Source organism: Pongo abelii, chromosome 15 (genome assembly GCF_028885655.2).
Source record: "Pongo abelii isolate AG06213 chromosome 15, NHGRI_mPonAbe1-v2.0_pri, whole genome shotgun sequence".
In the NCBI taxonomy this organism is placed as follows: Eukaryota; Metazoa; Chordata; class Mammalia; order Primates; family Hominidae; genus Pongo; species Pongo abelii.
In genome coordinates, this window is record NC_072000.2 from 22,021,423 (window position 1) to 22,043,046 (window position 21,624).

The following is a 21,624-nucleotide window of genomic DNA, read 5'->3' on the forward strand; positions in this document are numbered from 1 at the left end:
TATCAAATATCTTTTCTGACCACAGTGGAATAGTACTAGAAGTCAGTAACAGGAGGAACTTTAAAAACTATACGAATACATGGAAATTAAAATACATGCTCATGAACAACCAATAAATAAATGAAAAAAATAAAGAGGAAATTAAAATTTATTGAAACAAATAAGAACAGAAACACAACATAACAAATCCTATGGGATGCAGCAAAGGCAGATGTAAGAGGAAAAGTGCATAGCTATAAATGCCTACATCAGAAAAGTAGAAAGATCTCAAATAGTCAACCTGACAGTACACCTCAAGTAATGAGAAAAACAAGAAAAATAAAATGCTAAAATTAGTAGAAAAAATATCATAAAGATTAGAGAACAAATTTTAAAAATAGAAACAAAAAAATACAAAAAGCCAATGGCATACAGAGCTGGGTTTTTTTTTTAAATCAAAATTGACAAGCTTTAACTGAAAAGAAAAAGAAAAGAAAATCATAGATGAAAAAGGAGACATTGCAACTGATAACATAGATATATGAAGGATTGTAAGAGATTACTGAAAATACCTATATAAAAACAAATCAAAAAATCTAGGAGAAATGAACAAATTTCTGGACATATAACAAATTCCCAAGATAGAATGATGAAGAAATAAAAAATCTGAACAGACCAATAATGTGTAACGTAATTAAAGCAGTAATAAAAAGCCTTCCGTCAAAGAAAAGCACAAGAATCATGGTTTTACTACTGAATTATACAAAAAATTTTTAAAAGAGCTAAAGCCAATTTTACTCAAAATATTCCGCAAAAATTGAAGAGGAAGGAAGGCTTGGAAACTTGTTCTATGAGGACAGCATGACCCTGGTTCAAAAACCAGACCAGGACACAACACAAAAAGAAAACCACAGGCAAATATCCTTGATGAATACAGATGCAAAAAAATCCTCAATAAAATACTTGAAAATTGCATTTGACAACACAGTAAAAAAATGACCTGCCATGATCAGGTGGGATTCATCCCAGGAATATGAGAATGATTCAATAAACACAAATAAATAAACATGCGACATCACATTCAGCAAATCAAGAACAAAAACCATATAATCATTTCAGTAGATACTGAAAAAAAAAAAATCAGCATTCCTTCATGAGAAAAACTGAACAACATGAGCACAGAAAGAACGTATCTCAGTGCAATAAAGGCCATATAGGACAAACCCACAGGTAACATCATAATCAATGGGGAAAAGTTAAAAGCTCTTCCTCTAAGACCTGGAACAAGTGTGGCTACTTTTATACCACTTTTATTCATCACAGTACTGGAAGTCCTAGGTAGGGCAATTAGGAGAACGCAATAAAAGACATCCAAATTAGAAAAAGGGAAGTCAAACTGTCTTTGTTTGCAGGGGACATGATCATATATATACATACACATATATATATACACATATATATACACACATACATATATACACATATATACATATACATGCATATACACATACATACATACATACATATACATATATATACACATATACAAGTAGAGAACCCTAAAGATTCCACCAAAAAACCTACTAGAAATTATAAATTTAGTCAAGTTGCAAGACACAATATCAATATACAAAAACTGGTGCACACCCATGCACCAATAGTGAAATACCTAAGAAAAAAATCAAGAAATCTATTTCATTACCAAAAAAATGATATCTAGGGATAAACTTCACCAAAAAGTTAACAGAAGATCCCACAATGAAAACTATAAAGCATAGATGAAAGATACTAAAGCAGACACAAGTAAATACAAAGATATTCCATGTCCATGCACCAGAAGAATATTGTTAAAATATCTATATCATCCAACGTGATCTACAGAATCAATGCAATCCGCGTTAAATTACAAAAGACATTCTTCAAAGAACTAGAAAACAATCCTAAAATTCACATGGAAACGCAAAATACCTCAGATAGACAAAAGAATCTGGAATAAAAAGAAATGCTGGAGTCATCACACTACCTTATTTCAAAATATACTACAAATCTATAGTAAGCCAGGTACTATCAGAGCAGCTGGGATTATCAAAAAAACGGGCGGGGGAGAGACAGAGAAGTGAAGGAATGACAGAAAGACAAATGAAACAGAATAGAGAAATCAGAAATAAATTCACGCATTTACAGTCAACTCATTTTTAACTAAGGCACCAAGAATACACATTCAGGAAGGACAATCTCTTCAATAAACTGTGCTAGGAAAACCTAACAGCCACATGTACAAAAATCCATCTAGGCTGTTATCTTACCAAATACAAAAATCTACTTAAAATAAAAATTTAAATGTAGGACCTGAAACTATGAAAGCACTAGAGAAGAAAACACAGGATAAACGCTTCATGAAATTGGTTAGGTCAAAGAATTTTCAAATAGATATCAAAAGCACAAGCAACAAAAGCAAAGGTGTAATTACATTAAACTTAAAGGCTTCTGCAAAGCAGAGGAAGCAATCAGTAGAATGAAGAAACAACCCAGAGAATGGAAGAAAGCATTTGCAAACTATGCATCAACCAAGGAGTTAAGACACAAAATATATAAAGAACTCAAACTACTCAAAAGCAAAAATACAAATAATCTGATTTTTAAAAAATCTACCCAAAACCTTTGTCTCCCACCTTTATTTCCCCACCTTCTTTTCCCGACGGCCTTTGGCCCCCTCCCCCTCGCCACCCTTTTTCTTCCTCCAACTAGCCCAAAACTTTTTCCCCACCATTTTTTCCCCACCGTTATTTCGCAAACCCTTCTCTACTCTCCTGCTCACCACTCTTCCCCCATCCGTCTACCCAAACACTTTCCGCACTGACTTTTCCCACTGCCTTTTCCCCTTCTCCCTGGCCACCTTCTTTTTCCCCGTCCCACTCTCATCATCCTCTTTTGCTCCTTCATCTAAGCAAAAACACTTCCCCCTGTCTTTTCCCAAAGCCTTCTCCCCACTCCTGCTGCAAACCACCCTCTTTTACCCCTTCATCTACCCAAAACTGTTTTCCTCATCGTCTTTCCCTCCGCTCCTCCTTGCCACCCTGTTTCCCTTCTCCATCTACCCAAAAACATTTCCCCACCATCTTTAAGCAAAGCCTTCTACCCACTCCTGCTCACCTCCCTCTTTTCCCCCTCCAACTACCCCCCAAAATTTTTCCCACCGTCTTTTCGTGAAGCCTTCTCCCTGCTCCTGCTCACCTCCCTCTTTTCGCCCTCCATCTATCCCCCCAAATTTTCCCCACCGTCTTTTCACGAAGTCATCCCCCCTTCCCACTCGTTCTCTTCTTTGACCTATCCTGCTTGCCACTCTCTTTTTTGCCCTCCATCTACCCCAAACTATTTTCCCTTTTTTCCCAACCCTCTTTCTCCGCTCCATCTACCAAACACTTTTTACCCACCGTCTTTTCTTTCTCCACCGTCTTTCTTTTCTGCCCACTATCTTTTCGCAAAACCTTGTCTTCCTCCCGCTAGCTACCCTTTTTCCTTTCCCTACTTGTTATCCTCTTTTCCCTCTGTCTAACCAGAACCTTTCTCCCCATTTTTTTTCCACAAAACCTTCTTTCCCTACTGCTCACCCCCGCTCCCCCCGTTTATCACGCTTGCTTTCCTGCTCCCACTTGCCACTCTCTTTTCCCCCTCCATCTACCCATAAACTTTTCAACCACAGTCTTTCTGGAAAACCTTCCCTCCCTCCCGCTCCCCACCCTGTTTTTCCCCCTCCATCTACCCAAAACTTTTTTTTCCCACCATCTTTTTCCTATCGTCTTTTTGCAACACCATCTCCTGCTCGCTATCCTCTTTTCCCTTTGGCACTAACCACCCACTTTAACTCCTAACCACCCTCTTTAACCCCCTCCATCTATCCCAAAACTATTTTCCTTCTCCTACCTCTCCAGCCGCGCTGCCATCTCCGTCGCCACCACTGCCAACCGCAGGGAGGCGAGACCATGTTGTCTCGGCCCCAGCATCCAGCGTACAGACGCTGATAACCCATTCTTGGTCTTCTAAGCCTGGCACTAAGCAGCTCTACACAGGAACAGAGCAGAAGTTGGAAAGGCCTGAGTTCCCTTCAGCAGCAGTCATATACTGAGGTTATATACAGGAGGATTCCTGGACTGCATGTTCTGATTGGATGAGAAGAAACCTCCAGGATTACTTGGAGTGGACTTTATTATCATGTTCTGATTGGATGAGAGCAAGCCTTAAGACAACCAATCACAGCATGAAAATAAAGTCCAATCAGAGTAGGCCTAGTAGTTTTTCTCTCGTCCAATCAGAACATGTAGTCCAGGAACTGCCTGTGCCTTAACCTCGGTATATAAAGCATGCTGAGGCGGCGTCAGGTCGTGTCAGGTTTTTCAGTGGTGGCGCTCGGTACCTGGGTTAGAGAACTAGGGCAAGGGGCTGCTAGCGGATTCCTCCCGGGGCACTGGGCTGCGGTTGGTGGAGGGGGTGGAGCTGTAGGAGGGCAGCCGGCCGCGGGAGCATCTCCTGCGGGACAGGAGGACAAGTGGAAGGGAGAGGCACTGCCACATGCTGGAGGCTGGAGCTTGCGCCACCGCGGCTCGCCTCACTGCAGTTGGAGGTGACGTCGGACACTGTAGCTCGGCCAGAGTGGTGAGTTATCCGGGGCTGCACTGCCTGCCTCTGGGGGCAGGGATTGGGTGTCCTATTGGGGCTCACTGCCAGAGGCTGCCCTGCCTGTGATAGGGGGCTGGTTGGGGGCACTCTCCAGGGTTGCATTGCTGGTGGTGGGGCGGGTTGGCTGCCTATCAGGGGCTACATTGCCCACAGTGGTGGGGGTGTTTGGGGGAGGCAAGTTATGTGCACTAACATGTACTGCTGGTGGCAGGGGACGGCTTAGGGGTGCTATATTCTGCTGCACTGCCTGCGGCAGGGGGCGGGTGGTTATCTGGAGCTCCAATGCTGGTAGTAGGGGGTGGTTCAGGGGCATTGTTGGGTGCTGCACTGCCCTTGGGACGTGCTATCAGGAGCTGTGCTGACCATGGCAGGGCATGTGTGAGGGACAGGTTTGGGGTACTATCTAGTGCAGCAACACCCGTAGCTGGGTCAGGTTGTGGGCACTATCCGGTGCTACACTGCCTGTGGACGGGTGGTTAGGGGGTTACTGTGCCTGCAAACTGGCACGGGGTGTGTTGGGTGTGATATCCGGGGGATACACCTCCAGCGGCAGGGGGCAGGTTAGGGGTGCTGTCGAGGGTACACTGGCAACGGCGTTGGTGGGCTGCAGAGGTGACAGTGACAGCAGTGGCCTCCTTCTGGTGACCGTTCTCCTTTTCTCAATTCCAGACTCTAGTGGATGATGTCTTCCTGTTCATGCACTCTCGAGCATGGCAGAGCCCCCACACCCACAGTGGTTCCCCGGCCCACGCCTCCATGCTCTGTGTTGCAGAGACCACCTGGGACTACCGGGCAGGGAGTAGTGGGCATCACGGGGGACAGTGGGGACAGGGCAGTGTGGGTGGAGGTGTCAGGAACGGAAACCAGCTCTTGGGGGGGGGGATGGCTGGCTAGGTCTGAGTTTCTTCTACTCCTGCTCCCTCAGCCCCGCTGGGCCCAGCAATTTCTGGCCAGCTGCACTTGGCTGGGGGCAGTTTCAGCGAAGGCACTCACACCCACCCCAGGTCCCAGTTCCTGGCCAGCTTTTGCCAGAAGGAGAGGCTGGACTTTGGAGGGTGGGTGTGAGTGCCTTCACTGAAACTGGTTCCTGCCACCCAGTGGCCAGCATGACAAGGTGAGACTCTAACACTACCACTCCCGGCATCTCATTCTAGGCTATTCTGGCTTTGCCTGCCTAGCTGCTCCAAGCCAGGCTGGAGGAGGAGAAGGAGGAGTCACCTGTGGTACGCTGGAGCCTGCCTGTGTAGTGACTGCAGCTCATCTCATGCAATTGTTGACAGTGATGGAGACTGCAGCTCTATCAGAGTGATAGGAGGGTGCCTGCGGGGGCAAGGTGGCAGGAACCTTGTAGGGTGGGTTGCTGTATTGAAGGTGACAGTGGTTGTATTGGCATCGGTGCTAGTGGTGGTAGCAGCAGCAAGTCGGGGGGCCAGGAAGGGAGAGTAGGAGTGCTGCAGGGCGCAGCTGAACTGGGGTGGGGAGGAACCTGTGGGTGCTATACTGCGGGCCTCAGTGGCAGTGGTGGAGGCACACCTAGGGAAAGGAGGAGTCCTCCCCCTTCTCCAGCAATCTCTGCAGGGTGCTCTCTTCCTGTTGACTGGGCCAGGCGTGAGTGGCAGCATTATCTCATTCTTAACAAAATTTAGGGGGTGAGTATTTGTGTATCTTTTTTGCTGCTTTTCTGTCGTGGTAGTTTTGGACTTTTTCAAACTTCATGAATTGGGGAGGGGATAAAAGGTATCATAATAGGCCTTCTACTTCGCACACCTGTTCTTTTTTCTTTTTTCCAGTCTGTATGTTCTTTTCTTCATCTTGTTCGTCTTCATTTTTTTTTTTGTTGCTGCTTCTATTTCATGTTTCTATTCTTTCTTCTCCGCTTTTTTTTCTTTATGCCAAGACAACAAACCAAAACTGAGTTAAAAAGAAACTACTTGGCACTGTTGTGTTTTTGAAACAACATGTTCCTTATTATGTTTTAGAGATGAGGAAAAAAACGGTGGTATAGTTACTTGAATAACTATGCTTTCACGCTCGTGTTAACCCACTTAGGCCTAGCGTTCCATTATTGGAATGCTAAGCATGAGAGAGTTACTTATATCCTACTACTCAGGGTCGTCGACAAGGTCTGATTTTTCACTCATGCAGAAATTCAAAAAATTGCAGCCTATGTCATAAATGGGTTAATGTGCTTAAAGTAGTTATTCGAGGAATCAAAAAATGAAGCATCACATAGAATATTGGCAACAAACAGCCATTTCATCTGTTTAACGTATTTGTCTGGAGCTATGCAAAAGTCACGGTGGTGATACATTGTAATTTATGAGATTATTAAGTGAACTGTATTCCCTTCATTTTATTTCTCTGCCACCATTTTCTTGCCCAGGCTGGAATGCAGTGGGGTGATCTCGGCTCACTGCAACCTCCACCTCCCGGGTTCAAGAGATTCTCCTGCCTCAGCCTCCTGAGTAGCTGGGATTACAGGCATGTGCCCCACCGTGCCCTGCTAATTTTGTGTTTTTAGTAGAGATGGGGTTTCTCCATGTTGGTCAGGCTGGCCTTGAACTACTGACCTCAAGTGATCCACCCGCCTCAGCCTCCCAAAGTGCAGGGATTACAGGTGTGAGCCACCGTGTCCAGCTCTCTGCCACCATTTTCAAGAGTGTTGTCATCTGTATGAGCAAACCTGATTCGTCACCACCTCTTTGCAAGAGAAAAAGGAAGCGGGGAGAATCTTGTGTAATTTTTTTCTTTTTGAAGACGAAGTCTTGCTCTTGTACCCCAGGCTGCAGTATGATGGCATGATCTCAGCTCACTGCGACCCCCACCTTCCGGGTTCAAGCAGTTCTCCTGCCTTGGCCCCCTGAGTAGCTGGGATTACAGGCGCCTGCTGCCACTCCTGGCTAATTTTTGTATTTTCAGTAGAGATGGGGTTTCATCATGTTGGCCAGGCTGGTCTAGAACGCCTGACCTCAGGTGATCCACCCGCCTCGGCCTCCCAAAGTGCTGGAGTTACAGGTGTGAGCCACCACATCCAGCTGTATATGTTTTAAGACAAAGAATCACAACCAAAGCAAGGCTTTAATAACTTTTGCCTCAAAGAACCTGGGGTGTTGAGCTCTCTTTTGTTCTTAGTATTACTACCTTTGGTGTGAACTCTTTTTATTATTACTGTTATGTTTTTGTTGATTCCTCTAGGAGTTTATGCATTTTCTTGACTGCTTTAAGACAATCTATATTGTATCATTTTTTAGAAATGTGTAAGGCCTAGAATTTGGATACTTTTTAGTTATTTTTGACATTATGAGCATGTAAGATACTGTTGATATACGGAAGAATATGTATAAATACCACTAGATAGCTTGTATTGAAAAGATAATATCCAAATTTTTGTTCCGAGTTGATTGGGTGCAGTTTCATAGGTGTGTTTCTCAATACATTGTGTCCAAGTTTTAAAGCATATAGAAATTTGAATACTATTTAATTTCATAGAGTCCTTTGTTTATAGGTTTAATATTTCTAAAGATTAAAGACATCACAGCCGCCTTTAAGATTGAATAATATTAATAAAATTAGAGATATACAGAGTTAGAATCCAACAAATTCAGAGGAAAATTGTTTAATTATCTAGTCATAGAGCAGGAATGAAACCCAGGTTCTAAGCTCCAGGGGGACCATGAGCTACCGTACAGGTGCACCAGTGACTGGGCATAGAGTTGCCAAAATTACAGGATGGTGAGAGAGAGCTGTGGAGCCTAACTCGATGTGAACATGAATTTTTAAACTGCGTGGTGCCTCAGTTTGTCCATCTTTAGAGTGGGGACTTTAGTAAGTTTTTCTTTTTCTGCTCAGTTGTCTGAATTATTTCCCTGGTTTGTCTTATTGCCACTCTTGATGCCCACATGAGAGGATCTGGATCTAAGGTAATTTGCGACAGCCTGGGACTCCTTAAAGAAAACAGAAGGTGTCACAAACCCCATTTTAGGAGAAACCTGTTTTCTTCATGGAACCCCAAGAACTTTAAACAGACAGGTCCCTCTCGAAATCTCAGGCTCTCCTCTGTTTTGCTTTGCATTGTCTGACCTTTTTGGTTTGGGTAGGCATCAGAAATTAGTAGGGGAGAGAGATCTAAAGAAAGTTGTGGATATGAAGATGTATTTATGGTAAGAAAAGTTACGAAGGAAACAAATGTTATTTGAGAGAGAATCTTGTATGGCAAATTCTTGTCTTAAAGTAGAATGACTAGTTACCAAAGAGGGAAATACAGAACAAATCAGAAAGTTTAATCACGTCATAGGTGGTCTGTGGAGTTGTGTTATGGTTCATAAAATGGGAAAGAAAAATTCACAACTGCTAGATCTTCTCCTGTCTAGAAGTGGTGTGTATGTGATGTACATATAAAAGAGCTTTAATAGCTTGGCTTAAAAGAAAATGAAAGCTCTCAAATTTTTTGTCAAAAAAATAGAAGGTCTGATGCCTTTTATTTCATGTGACTTCAGTAATGTTTGGGAAATAAAGACAGTGTTAAAATTCTTAGTAAAATAAAAATATCTTCAAAATGTATTCATTTGGTCTAATTGAAGTCAGAGGTTAAATTTTAGAAGGAGCTCACTTCCATGAAGGAAGCCCTTCATGATAGGGCTTAATGAAAATAGTTGTATGGTGAATGTAGTAAGATAACTAGCACTTCTAATCCTGTGGCTTTTGGCAGTCTAGTCCACAGACAATAAGGAAAGGATTGTTACTGCTTTTGTTTCAAAGCTATTTTTTATGTGTATAACTTCACATATTAAATATACAAAGGGTCTTGCAGGACATCTACAAAGTGTCTGATGGTGGTTGTCCGAGAAGGTAGAGAAAAACAGCTATTTACATTTTCTTTGTAATATTTAATATCTTTAAATATTTGAAAAAATGTCAACATTTATTAACTTGGGGTAATCGACAGTCTTTGATTTGTTATTTTTTCTCTACCCTCTTCTAAATTTAAAAAAAAATAGCAAAACTGTGGTGCTTTTTCTGTGACCAAAGAAAGTTAAGTTTTTAAGCATGATAAAATTGTCATACTATTGGATCTAAATTTGGACCCTATATAAATGTTTTAAACACTTGTAGTTAAAGTTGTAACATAATTTTTTGATAATAACAAGAAATGCCCCCTCAGGCCCATTAAAAGCCAGAGCTATCAATGGCTACTGTCTAACCCCAGAATCTCTGAATTGTGGACACAGATACATATTCCTATAAGAAAAATTTCCATGATTGATCATGTTTAAATATCTTTTTAAGAGAAAGGAGTCCTGAAAGCAGAACGTTGCCTTGTTTTGCTACTTATTTGCTACCAAATCTGGATGTGTTAACAAGGAAAATGGGAGGGGAACATATTTGCAGTATAAAATAAATGATGCTTAATATAAAATGATCTTGCAATTTATTATATAAAGCACAACACATTTGACAGCAAAAGGAAGTGCTTAGAAGCAAGAAGTCAACAAGGCATAGGTGGAAAACCTAGTTATAAGTTTTACTTTTTTACTTATAACATTTTCTAAATAAAGCTCCTCAGTGATATTAGAAAAGAATAATTTGTTTTTATCAAAGACAGGCATGCCAGGAATTTTTTCAATTAAAACAACATAAATTATTGTTATGTAAGTACTTACAGTTGTTTTAGAAATTGACAATAGGAGTTAGAGTCACAGAAGAAGGGATAATCTAACAGTCTGTATCCCATAATACTTATCTTGGTGATTTACACTCTTACTGTTGGTAAAATTAACACTTAACTGGAACAAGAGAGCTTTTATTTGTGCTTGATTGTTGAACAAAGCTTTATTGTGCTTGATTATTTATATATGGGGGACCCAATTTTAACAAGAATTTGAAGCCAATTAAATTAACACTACACACGCACACACCCACACACACATGCGTATATTTATATACACAGGCATTTTTATATATATACACACACACATACATGTATACATATATACACACAGATACATATACACATACACAATTTTACACTTCAAGCATATGGGAAAAGTAAATGTGAAATAGGGGTTAGAATCAGGGAGGCAGGGCATCACAGGTTTAGGCTATAAATCTGATGGTATTTTTATATTTGGATTCTGAATTTTATTTGAGCTCCCTAGCAACAAAATATGAAAAAATACAAGGAAGACATGATCAGGTTTGTGTAGCCCTGAAGAAAAACAATGTGCTTATACATACATGTATACACGTGTGTGCCTGTAAAGATACAAGTATGCATTTTTTTTCTTCAGGGCTACATTTTGCTTTGTATTATTTTGCTGTAATAAATCATAGCTATGAAAATGACTGTATGCTGAGTCCTGTGAGTCCTTCTAGAGAACACTGAACCTGTGGAGGATCCTGGGGATTCCCAACATACTGTACTGTATATTTAACATTCTCAGTGTTCTCTTTTGTTCTTATGCTTTCAATTTTAATTTATTTTTATTTTATTTCATTTTATTTTATATTTTTAAGATGGGGTTTCACTCTGCCACCCAGGCTGGAGTGCAGTGGCACAATCTCAGCTCTCTGAAATCTCCACCCCCTGGGTTCAAGCGATTCTCCTGCCTCAGCTTCCTGAGTAGCTGGGATTACAGGCACCCGCCACAATGCCTGCCTAATTTTTGTATTTTTAGTAGAGACGAAATTTCACTATGTTGGCCGGGCTGGTCTCAAACTCCTGACTTCAGGTGATCCACCTGCCTGGGCCTCCTAAAGTGCTGAGATTACAGGTGTGAGCCACCACACCCAGCCTGCTCTCTTTATTGTAAAAATAGCATTCTTTAAATTTTTAAGTATTTTTTAGATATTAATAATTTACCGTTTTTTGAAGTTCTCATTCTTCTGTCGTCTCAAAATTAGTTGTGTTCTTTTTCTGTCGTGTTAATAAGATTTCCTTATACCTGGTGATTCTGAGCTGTTTTCACTTTAAATGTCTAAGTTTTGTTTGTTTGTTTTTTTGAGACAGAGTCTCATTCTGTCGCCCAAGCTAGAATGCAGTGGCACAATCTCAGCTTACTGCAATCTCCACCTCCTGGGTTCAAGAGATTTCCTGTGCCTCAGCCTCCCAAGTAGCTGGGATTACAAGCATGTGCCACCATGCCTGGCTACATTTTGTATTTTTAGTAGAGATGAGATTTCACCATGTTGGCCAGGCTGGTCTCAAACTCCTGTCCTCAAGTGATCTGCCTGTCTCAGCCTCTCAAAGTGCTGGAATTACAGCATGAGTCATCGCGCCTGGCCAACTTTTAGATCTTTAATATTTTACATGCACACACACAGTAACTGTGATGATGGATGTGTCGATTGTAGTAATCATTTCAGAATGTATACATATATTAAATCATCATGTACACCTTAAATTATATAAATTTTGTCAATTATACTTCAAGTTGGAAAAAAAATGTAAATATCCTCCTAAATGTGAGACAATTGGAAGTTCCTGTCCATGGGCTAGGGTCAGTTGGTGGAGAGCTAACTTTATTGTTGGGGGCTTTCTAAATGTATGTTTTCTTTGAACATACATGTATTTCTTTTTCTTGAACATTTAGCTTCTTTAGGAAAATATTGCGTGGTTGGTTGCCTGGAAAAGATACACATTTCTGATTGTCAGACTTGGAAGCAAGATAAAGGAAAGAGGCTGCTGGTTTATGGTATAGAGATTTTCACTCATTAAAGAAGTAGGGTTATTATAGAAATACTATTTGACAGTTCAAGTTTGTAAAACACAGGTGAAGGTAATCATTGAAGGGTCCCTTCCTCTGAGATCACCTAATTACCTGTAGACTGGTTGGTAGACTCGCAGAGACCACTTGTTCTTGGACAACAGTTAGAAGCATACTGCCCTAGGCAGTAAAAAGGTGGTTGTTGAGGGCAGCAAGAGAGGGTGTAACATTGCAGTTCATTTTTCTTTCCTTAGCAAGCATTTACTGATTGCCTTTTAAAACTCCCGACCGTAGGGGATAAAACGATTACAAGAAAGATACCTTCCCTGCTCCCATGGAATTTACATTCTAGTACAACAGTGGATATTAAAGAACGTATCATCTGGTTACGTAATTACAGTTGTTATAAGAACCATATAAGAGAGGCTTACTGCTGTGGGGGTCAGGATGGTGTCTCTGAAAGTATGAGTAAGGAAAGTGGTGGGAGAATAAAAGGAAAGTGGCAGAGACTCAGACTGAGAGACTAATTGGGATAATGGCAACTGTGGGATTCAAGCGATTCACCTGCTTCGGCCTCCTAAGTAGTTGGGATTACAGGCATGTGCCACACCTGGCTGATTTTGTATTTTTAGTAGAGATGGGGTTTCGCCATGTTGGCCAGGCTGGTCTCGAACTCCTGACTTCAGGTGATCTGCCCGTCTCGGCCTCTCAAGTGCTGGGATTATGGGTGTCAGCCACCACAGCCAGCCAATTTTTTTTTTAATGTCAAAATCAGGTTCAAAAATTATGGTTTACATTAAATGGATGTTCTTAACAACAATACAAGAAACCAGGAATGCAATCCAGTTGTACTGTTCAGGAGCTCATTCCAGTCTTGGCCTGGTCTGGAGGGTGGCATGGTTGAAGGGTGTGTGAGCCAAGGGCCAGGGCTGGGCTTCTGTGCTGGACCCTCCAGGCCCCCTGAAGGCAGCCCCTAGCCCACTCAAGGCCCCATGGGAGACTGTGCCCTGTGGCCTGCAGCAGGGCCACAGCTCCATGAGCAGGGCTGTCACTGGCATGCTTGGGCTCAGAATTCCATGTCACTCATGAGAGAGCCACTGTGTCCTGTCTGCAGAGCAGGGATTCCTGTGGGAAAAGCTCAGAAGAGCCACTTCCCCTCTGGGGCTGCCCTTGCCTGAGGATCTTAGGCAGCCAGAGCAGCACCTGGGAGGGAGCGCAGGTTTGGCGGGGAGCGGGCTGCCTTCCTAGAGAGCAGACAGGCTTCTTAGAGATCTTCACAGACAATTGTGGGGCCTCTAGAAGTGTCTGAATTCTACACTCCCCACTCCCGACCCCTTTCAGTTTTCTTTTTCTTGGACATTTCCTATGGTGTTTGTATTAGTTAGGGTTCTCTAGAGGAACAGAACAAATAGGAGAGAGAGATAGATATTATATATATATATATATATAAGTTTATTAAGTATTAAATCACATGATCATAAAGTCCCGCAATAGGCCATCTGCCAGCTGAGATGCAAGGAAAGCCACCCACAGCCCACAAGCACGTGGACATCTGGGAATTGGCCACTCTGCATTAGTGAGGAGGTGAGGTTGGTTTTGTGTTAATGGGAAGCGTGTGCCTGTTTTTGTCTCTGAAATAATGAACTCATCCACTAACATGGCCTTGGGATGCTGTAAACTGGTTTGGTGTTACCTAGTCTCCTTCAGATTCTCAGTGTCTTGTGCTCCTAGCTTTAGTGCAAGGAAAATGTTTTCCATTTTTCTGTAGCTATTATTCTCCTCTTATTTTTTCATTTTGCCAATTTTCCAAGTAATTTCTTAGGGGGCATTTAGAGAGTCTTAATTCTGGTGCAATAAAATACATGCCCAGTGTCAGCAAACAGTCTCTCCTGTGAGGACAGGATGGCCCCGATGGAGCTCAGTGTGCTGGATCATGCACAGTCGGGGCCCTGGATCCCAGCAGCAGCCCCGGGAGTTAGGTGCTGTCTCCTCAGCATATAACCACAGCTAGTGACAGAACCAAGCTGAAAGCCCCGGGACTTAGTTTCACTTGCCAAGTGGCCACTGTCACGGTTGGTGGCACAGGCAGTGGGGGTTGGAGCGGCAATGCAGATGTAGGATCAGTGCTAGCAGGGGATCTGGCCTGGATCCCTGTGGAGGGTCCACTTCCTTCAGCCTTGGCAGGGGAAGAGGGGCAGCCCGGTGGTCACCCCTCAGTGGGCAGGCCCTGGATGCAGCTCCTGCCTCTGGCCCAGGCACCCAGGTGGTGGGGGGGGGGAGCGGTGCTGAGGCCTTTGGTTCACTCAGCTTCTTTTGGACAGCAGAAGGACCCTCCCACTGTGACCACTTCTCTTTTCTCTCAGTTTCTTGGGGTCTCCTGCACAAAGCAGCAAATGATGACTGAGGCGGCTGTCATGGTCAAGGTGAAGCCTGTCACCTGTGCCACCCAGTTCATCCTCCCAGCGGGTGGCCCAGGGGTGGGTGGTGCTGGAAGGAGGAAGCCCGCAGGGGCCCTTGCTTTTATAAGTGGATTGGCTGTGCCAGGGCAGAGCATCCTGCAACAGACACTGGCCCAGAGCTTGGAGCCACACAAGTGGGCACTGCATGGAGGGCGGGGCCAAGTGTGAGGACCAGATCCCCACCTGATCTTCCCGTGCTGAGTCACTGGCTCACCATGGCTGTTGGCACCTTGTCCCTGCTACATCACAGGGAGCCTGGGATGCCAGAGGGATGGAGTTTGAGGAGACTAGGACTTCCTTACACTCACAGGCACAGTTGGGGCCTCATGCAGGCTTCGGTTTGGGCTTGGGGTCCAGACAGGGCCCAGCCAGCCTGTCCATATGCCGAGCCAGAGGTCACCCTGAGGTGTGTTTCTTAGCTTGGTTGGCAGAATAACAGCCCCTGAAGGCACCCATGTCCTAATCCTGCAACTTTAAGTTTCATGGCAAGAGAGGAGGAAGGGAAGCTGTGGATGGAGTTGGGGCTGTTCACCCAGCTGTGGATGGGGAGGCTGCCCTGCATGTCTCCACAGCTGCAGTGTCCTCACAGTGGTCCTTAGGAGGGGAGGAGGGCAGGAGGAGGGTTGAGTCAGGGTGATGTCTGTGAGAGCTCGGCTGGCCATCACTGGCTTTGAACATGGAAGGGGCCAGGAGCCAGGGAGTGCAGGCGGCCTCTAGGAACTGGAGGAGGTGGAAACAGATTCTCCCTAGAGCTTCCAGAGGGAGCTGCCCTTGCCCGCACCTTGATTTTAGCCCATTGAGACCCATTTGGACTTCCAACCTCCAGCCTGGAGAGCGAGTCCTTCAGGGGGGCTCCTGTCCAAAGGCCCTGTGAGGATCCTGGTGTCTCCAACCCCTTACCCCATGTCTTGTCCCGAGAACAGGCATTTTTCAGGGACTGCTGGCCCTGCTAACTGAGCACTGAGTCAGTCTGTCTGTTCTACTCTGAGTTTGGTGGTTTGACCTCTGACCTTCTGCCTCAGGGTCAGCACCAACCCATAAAGGCCTGGCAGGTAGGGGTGTGTGATGGTCCATGTGCGTGCGAGGCCCTGCTGGGATGGTGGCAGAACCAGGTCAGGGTGGTGTAGGTCATCCTGTGGCTTCGTCTGCTCCAGATGCTGCAGTGAGAGCACAGCCTGGGGGCCAGGTGAGGGTGTGGACGTGGGGCATGGGTGTGACTATGGATGTGGGCATGGACATGGAGCGTGGATGTGGCTGTGGATGTGGATTTGGGGTCTCAACATGGATGGGGGGTCTGACATATGGTGTGGATTCTGGGTCTAATTTCTGGGCTGCAAGAGCTCAACTGGTTCCCCTCTAGGGCAATGTATTGTAACATGTGTCTTTGAAATGAATAATGATGGTGCTGAAGGGACTGTCCTCAGCTCCCAGCTCATCCGGTCCCACAAAAGTCTTTGCATGTGACTGAAACTTGGTGTCACTGATGAGAACCTGAGGTATACGTGACACTGGTCAGTGCACGTGACATTTTGCAGCCCTGTCCTGCTCTCTTCTGTGCTGAGCTCTTCTTCACGTGTCCTAGTGCTGTGCCCTGGTACAGTTCCTGGCTTTGGGCCTTTACTTCTATTAGGAAGACACCTTTAGTATAAACTTCATGAAGGAAGAATATTAACACTTTGCCATATTTGATGTAAATATTTTTCATAGCGTGCATTTTAAAGTTTGTTTTGGTGTTTTGGAGCATGATTTTCATCCATCAATGTTCTTGCTGAGTTTCCTTTCCAATTTTTGTTTGTTTCTTTATAAAGAAAGTTACTTTGCACCCTGAGAGCAGAGCAGACAAGTATTCCCTCACGTTGTGCTTTTGATGGCTTTTTTATTTTTTATTTTTTGGCGGAGTCTCACTCTGTCACCTAGGCTGGAGTGCAGTGGTGTGATCTCAGCTCACTGCAACTTCCACCTCCCGGGTTTTAAGCAGTTCTCCTGCCTCAGCCTCCTGAGTAGCTGGGATTACAGGCATGTGTCACCATGCCTGGCTAATTTTTTGTACTTTTAGTAGAGACGGGGTTTAAGCGTGTTAGCCAGGATGGTCTCGATCTCCTGACCTCATGATCCACCCGCCTCAGCCTCCCAAAGTGCTGGGATTACAGGCATGAGCCACTGTGCCCAGCCAATAGCCTTTCTTTTACACTTGACTCTTTGGACTGTGTGGACTTTATTTTAGCTTGTATTCTAGGATAGAGTGAATTTTTTATTTTCAAAAACAATTTGCCAGTATCTTTTTCTGGGCTTCTTGCTCTGTTCTCAGAACTCAGGACTGTGGTGGCTGTGGAAGAGAACACTCATCTGGGGCCCAAGACCCTGGTGGCCTGGCAGGGTTAGTCTGATACATTGGGCACCAGTAGGAACAGCTCACCCTAACAAGTGTTTTCTCTGGGCCAGGCCCACCCATCTGTTTGCCTGGATTCATTTGCATGTGTAAATGCCCCAAGGGCAAAGGCAGTACTATCCCCAGTGAATAAATAAGGAGACTATTCTGTGTATGGGCAGGCACTTCTCATACCTCAATTTCCATATTCTGATAAATAAGACTAATAATAAGAATTCCCATTATTGCAGGGTTGTTGGAAAACAATGCTATTAGAGTTCTTGGCATGCTTCCTGTCTCAGAGTGAGTGCTCAGCCAGAGTTAGTGATGATGGAGTTTGTGATGGTGGTGATGGTGATGATGATGATAGTGAGGAGGATGATGGTGGTGGTTCAGGTGATGATAATGATGGTGATGGGGGTGATGACAATGATGGTGGTGGGGGTGATGACAATGATGGTGTGGCGATGTTGGTGATGATAATGATGCTGGTGGTGATGATAGTGGTTGAGATGATGATAATGCTGGCGTGGTGGTGTTGGTGATGGTGGTGATGACTGTTTGAGATGATGACAATGATGGTGTGGTGATGGTGGTGGTGATGATGGTGGTTGAGATGATAATGATGGTGTGGCAGTGTTGGTGATGGTGGTAGTGATGATGGTGGTGGTGATGATAGTGGTTGAGATGATGATAATGCTGGCATGGTGGTGTTGGTGATGGTGGTGATGACTGGTTGAGATGATGATGACAATGATGGTGTGGTGATGGTGGTGGTGATGATAGTGGTTGAGATGATGATGTGGCAGTGATGGTGTTGGTGGTGATGGTGGTGGTGGTGATGATAGTGGTTGAGATGATGATAATGATGGTGTGGTGATGGTGGTGGTGATAGTGGTTGAGATGATGATAATGATGGTGTGGTGGTGGTGATGGTGGTGGTGATGACTGGTTGAGATGATGATGACAGTGATGGTGTGGTGATGTTGGTGGTGATGATAGTGGTTGAGATGATGTTGTGGCAGTGATGGTGTTGGTGGTGATGGTGGTGGTGATGATAGTGGTTGAGATGATGATAATGATGGTGTGGCGATAGTGGTTGAGATGATGATAACGATGGTGTAGCAATGTTGGTGATGGTGATAATGATGGTGGTGGTGAAGGTGATAGTAGTTGAGATGATAATGGTGTGACGTTAGTGATGATAGTGGGTGAGATGATAATGATGGTGTGGTGGTGTTGGTGGTGATGGTGGTGGTGATGATAGTGGTTGAGATGATGGTGTAGCAATGTTGGTGATGGTGGTGGTGATGGTCATGATGATGGTGGTGGTGTTAGTGGTTGAGATGGTGTGGTGATTCTTGGTGTTGGTGGTGGTGATGATGGTGGGGGTGGTAATGATGATAGTGGTTGAGATGGTGATGATAATGATGGTGTAGCAATGTTGGTGATGGTGCAACCTCCGCCTCCTGGGTGAAAGCAGTTCTCCTGTCTCACCTCATCTGGTGATGGTGGTGATGATGATGGTGGTGGAGGTGATGATGATGATGGTGTGATGTTGGTGATGGTGGCGGTAATGATAATGATGATGGTGGTTGAGGTGGTGATGAAGATGGTGTGGCAATGTTGGTGATGATGGTGGTGGTGAAGGCCATGGTGACATTGTCACTCTCACAGGGACAAGTTTTTTTTTCCTCTTTTATTGAGTTAAAATTTACATAGCATAATATTAATCATTTTAAAGTTAACAATTCAGTGGTGCTTAGTAAATTCACAATGCTATGCAACCATTGCCTCTATCTAGCTTCAAAATATTTGAATTTCCAAAGGAAACTCTGTACCCACTAAACTGTAACTCCTCATTCCTCTTTCCTCCCACTCTCTGGCACCACTAGTCAGCTTTCTGTCTCTGTGGATAGACCTATTATAAACATATTATCATTTCACATGAGTGGAATCATACAGCATTAGTCCTTATGTGTCATGCTTCTCTCATTTAGCATAATGCCTTCAAGATTCATCCACATTGTAGATGTATCAGGACCTCATTCCTTTTGAAGGCTGAATAATATTCCATTGTATATACAGACTACGTTTTGTTTATTCATTCACCTGAAAGTGGACATTTGGGCTATTTCCACTTTTTGGTTATTGTGAATAACACTGTTAGAAACATTTGTGTACGAGGATTTGTTTGAGTACCTATTCTTTCTTTTTTCTTTTTTCCTTTTTCTTTTTCTTTTTTTTGAGACAGAGTCTTGCTCTGTTGGCCAGGCTTGAGTGTACTGGTGCAGTCTCAGCTCACTGCAACCTCTGCTTTCTAGGTTGAAGTGATTCTTGTGCCTCAGCCTCCTGAGTAGTTAGGACCACAGGTATGTGCCACCACACCCTGTGGTGGCACAAATACAAAAAAATACACCTAATTTTTGTATTTTTGGTAGAGACAGGGTTTTGCCATGTTGGTCAGGCTGGTCTCAAGCTCCTGATTTCAAGTGATCTGCCCACCTTGGCCTCCCAAAGTGCTGGAATTAAAGGCATGAGCCACAGAACCCACTGCGAGTATCTATTCTTAATTCTTTTCAGTATGTGTCTGTCAGTGGAATTGCTGGGTCACATTGTAATTCTATGTTTAATTTTCTGAGGAAACATCAAATTTTTCTCCACAGTGCCTGCACCATTTTACATTTCTGCCATTGATATAAGAGGGTCATGATTTCTCCACATCCTCTCCAACATTCACTTTAAAAAAAAATTGGCTAGTTGCGGTGGCTCACGCCTGTAATCCCAGAACTTTGGGAGGCCAAGGTGAGTGGATCACGTGAGGTAAGGAGTTTGAGACCAGCCTGACCAACTAGGTGAAACGCCATCTCTACTAAAAATGCAAAAATTAGCCAAGTGTGGTAGTCCCACTTACTTGGGAGGCTGAGACAGAAGAACTGCTTGAACCGGGGAGGCGAAGGTTGCAGTGAGCCGATATTGCACCACTGCACTCCAGCCTGGGAGATGGAACAAGTCTCCATTTAAAAAAAAAAAAAGAAAAATTGTAGCTATCCTAGTGGGTGTGAAGTGATACCTTACTGTAGTTTTGATTTTAGTTTCCTTAATGACTGAGAATATTATCTTTTCATGTGCTTCTTAGCCATTGGCATATTCCTTTGAAGAAATGTCTGAGTCATTTACCTGTTCATTAATTGGATTGTTTCTTTTTATTGTTGAACTGTAATAGTTCTTTATATGTTGTGGATGCCATACCCTTGTGATATTTATGGTTTGCAAATATTTTCTCCTGTTTTGTCACTCACTTGCTTTCTTACTCTGTCGATAGTGTCCTTTAATGCAAAAAAGTTTTTAATTTTGATGGAATCCAAATTAGCATTTTTTTCTTTTATTGATCATGCTTTTGGTGACATACATATCTAGGAATCTATTGTCAATTCCAGGGTCAAGAAGATTTATTCCAATGTTTTCTTCTAAGAGTTTTATAATTTTAGCTCATATTTAGGCTATCAATCATTTCTAGTTAATTTTTGTTTGTGATGTGAGGTGGGCATCCATCTTTATTCCTTTGCATGTAGATGTCCACTTTTTAGCATCATTTGTTGAAGAGATTATTATTTCTCCATTGCATGGTCTAGGAACCCTGGTCAAAAATCAATTGGCTGTTGATGTGTGGGTTTATTTCTGATGCCTTAGTTCTATTCCATTGATCTATATATCTGTCCTTATGCCAGTGCCACATTGTTTTATCATAGCCTTGTAGTAAGTTCTGAATCAGGAAATGTAAGTTTTCTTAGCTTTTCCATTTCTGTAAACAAAGTTGTTAGGATTTTGATATGGATTGCATTGAATCTGTAGATTCTTTTAGGTAGTATTGCTGTCTTAACACTATTAAGTCTTCCAATTCATCAACATGAGATGTATTTCCGTTTATTTGCAGCCTTTAAGACCTCTTTCAGCAGTGTACAAATCTTGCTAGGTTAAATTTATTCTTACATATTAATATTTTATTTTTGATGCTATTGTAATGGTAATTGCTTTCTTGGTTTTATTTTCAGATTATTCATTGCTAGTGTATAGAAATCCAACTGGTTTTGTGTGTTGTTTTTGCACCTACAACTTCTGAATTTTTTTTTTTTGAGACGGAGTCTCCCTATGTCGCCCAAGCTGGAGTGCAGTGGTGTGATCTCTGCTCACTGCAAGCTCCACCTCCTGGTTTTACGCCATTCTCCTGGCTCAGCCTCTCAAGTAGCTGGGATTACAGGCGCCTGCCACCACACCCAGCTAATGTTTTGTAGTTTTAGTAGAGACGGGGTTTCACCATGTTAGCCAGGATGGTCTCGATCTCCTGACCTCGTGATCCACCCTCCTCAGTCTCCCAAAGTGCTGGGATTACAGGTGTGAGCTGCCGTGTCCAGCCCTTCTGAATTTATTAGCTATA

General features: G+C 43.5%; 1 long non-coding RNA gene across 1 annotated transcript in view; it reads left to right on the forward strand.

The window, feature by feature from the left end:
- Positions 1 to 4,361: 4,361 nt before the first annotated feature.
- LOC129051488 (uncharacterized) overlaps positions 4,362 to 21,624 on the forward strand; it is a 38,645-nt gene continuing 21,382 nt past the window's right edge. The window contains exon 1 of the long non-coding RNA XR_010136868.1: positions 4,362 to 4,632. This is a non-coding gene — a long non-coding RNA (uncharacterized LOC129051488). The remainder of the gene's footprint in view (positions 4,633 to 21,624) is intronic.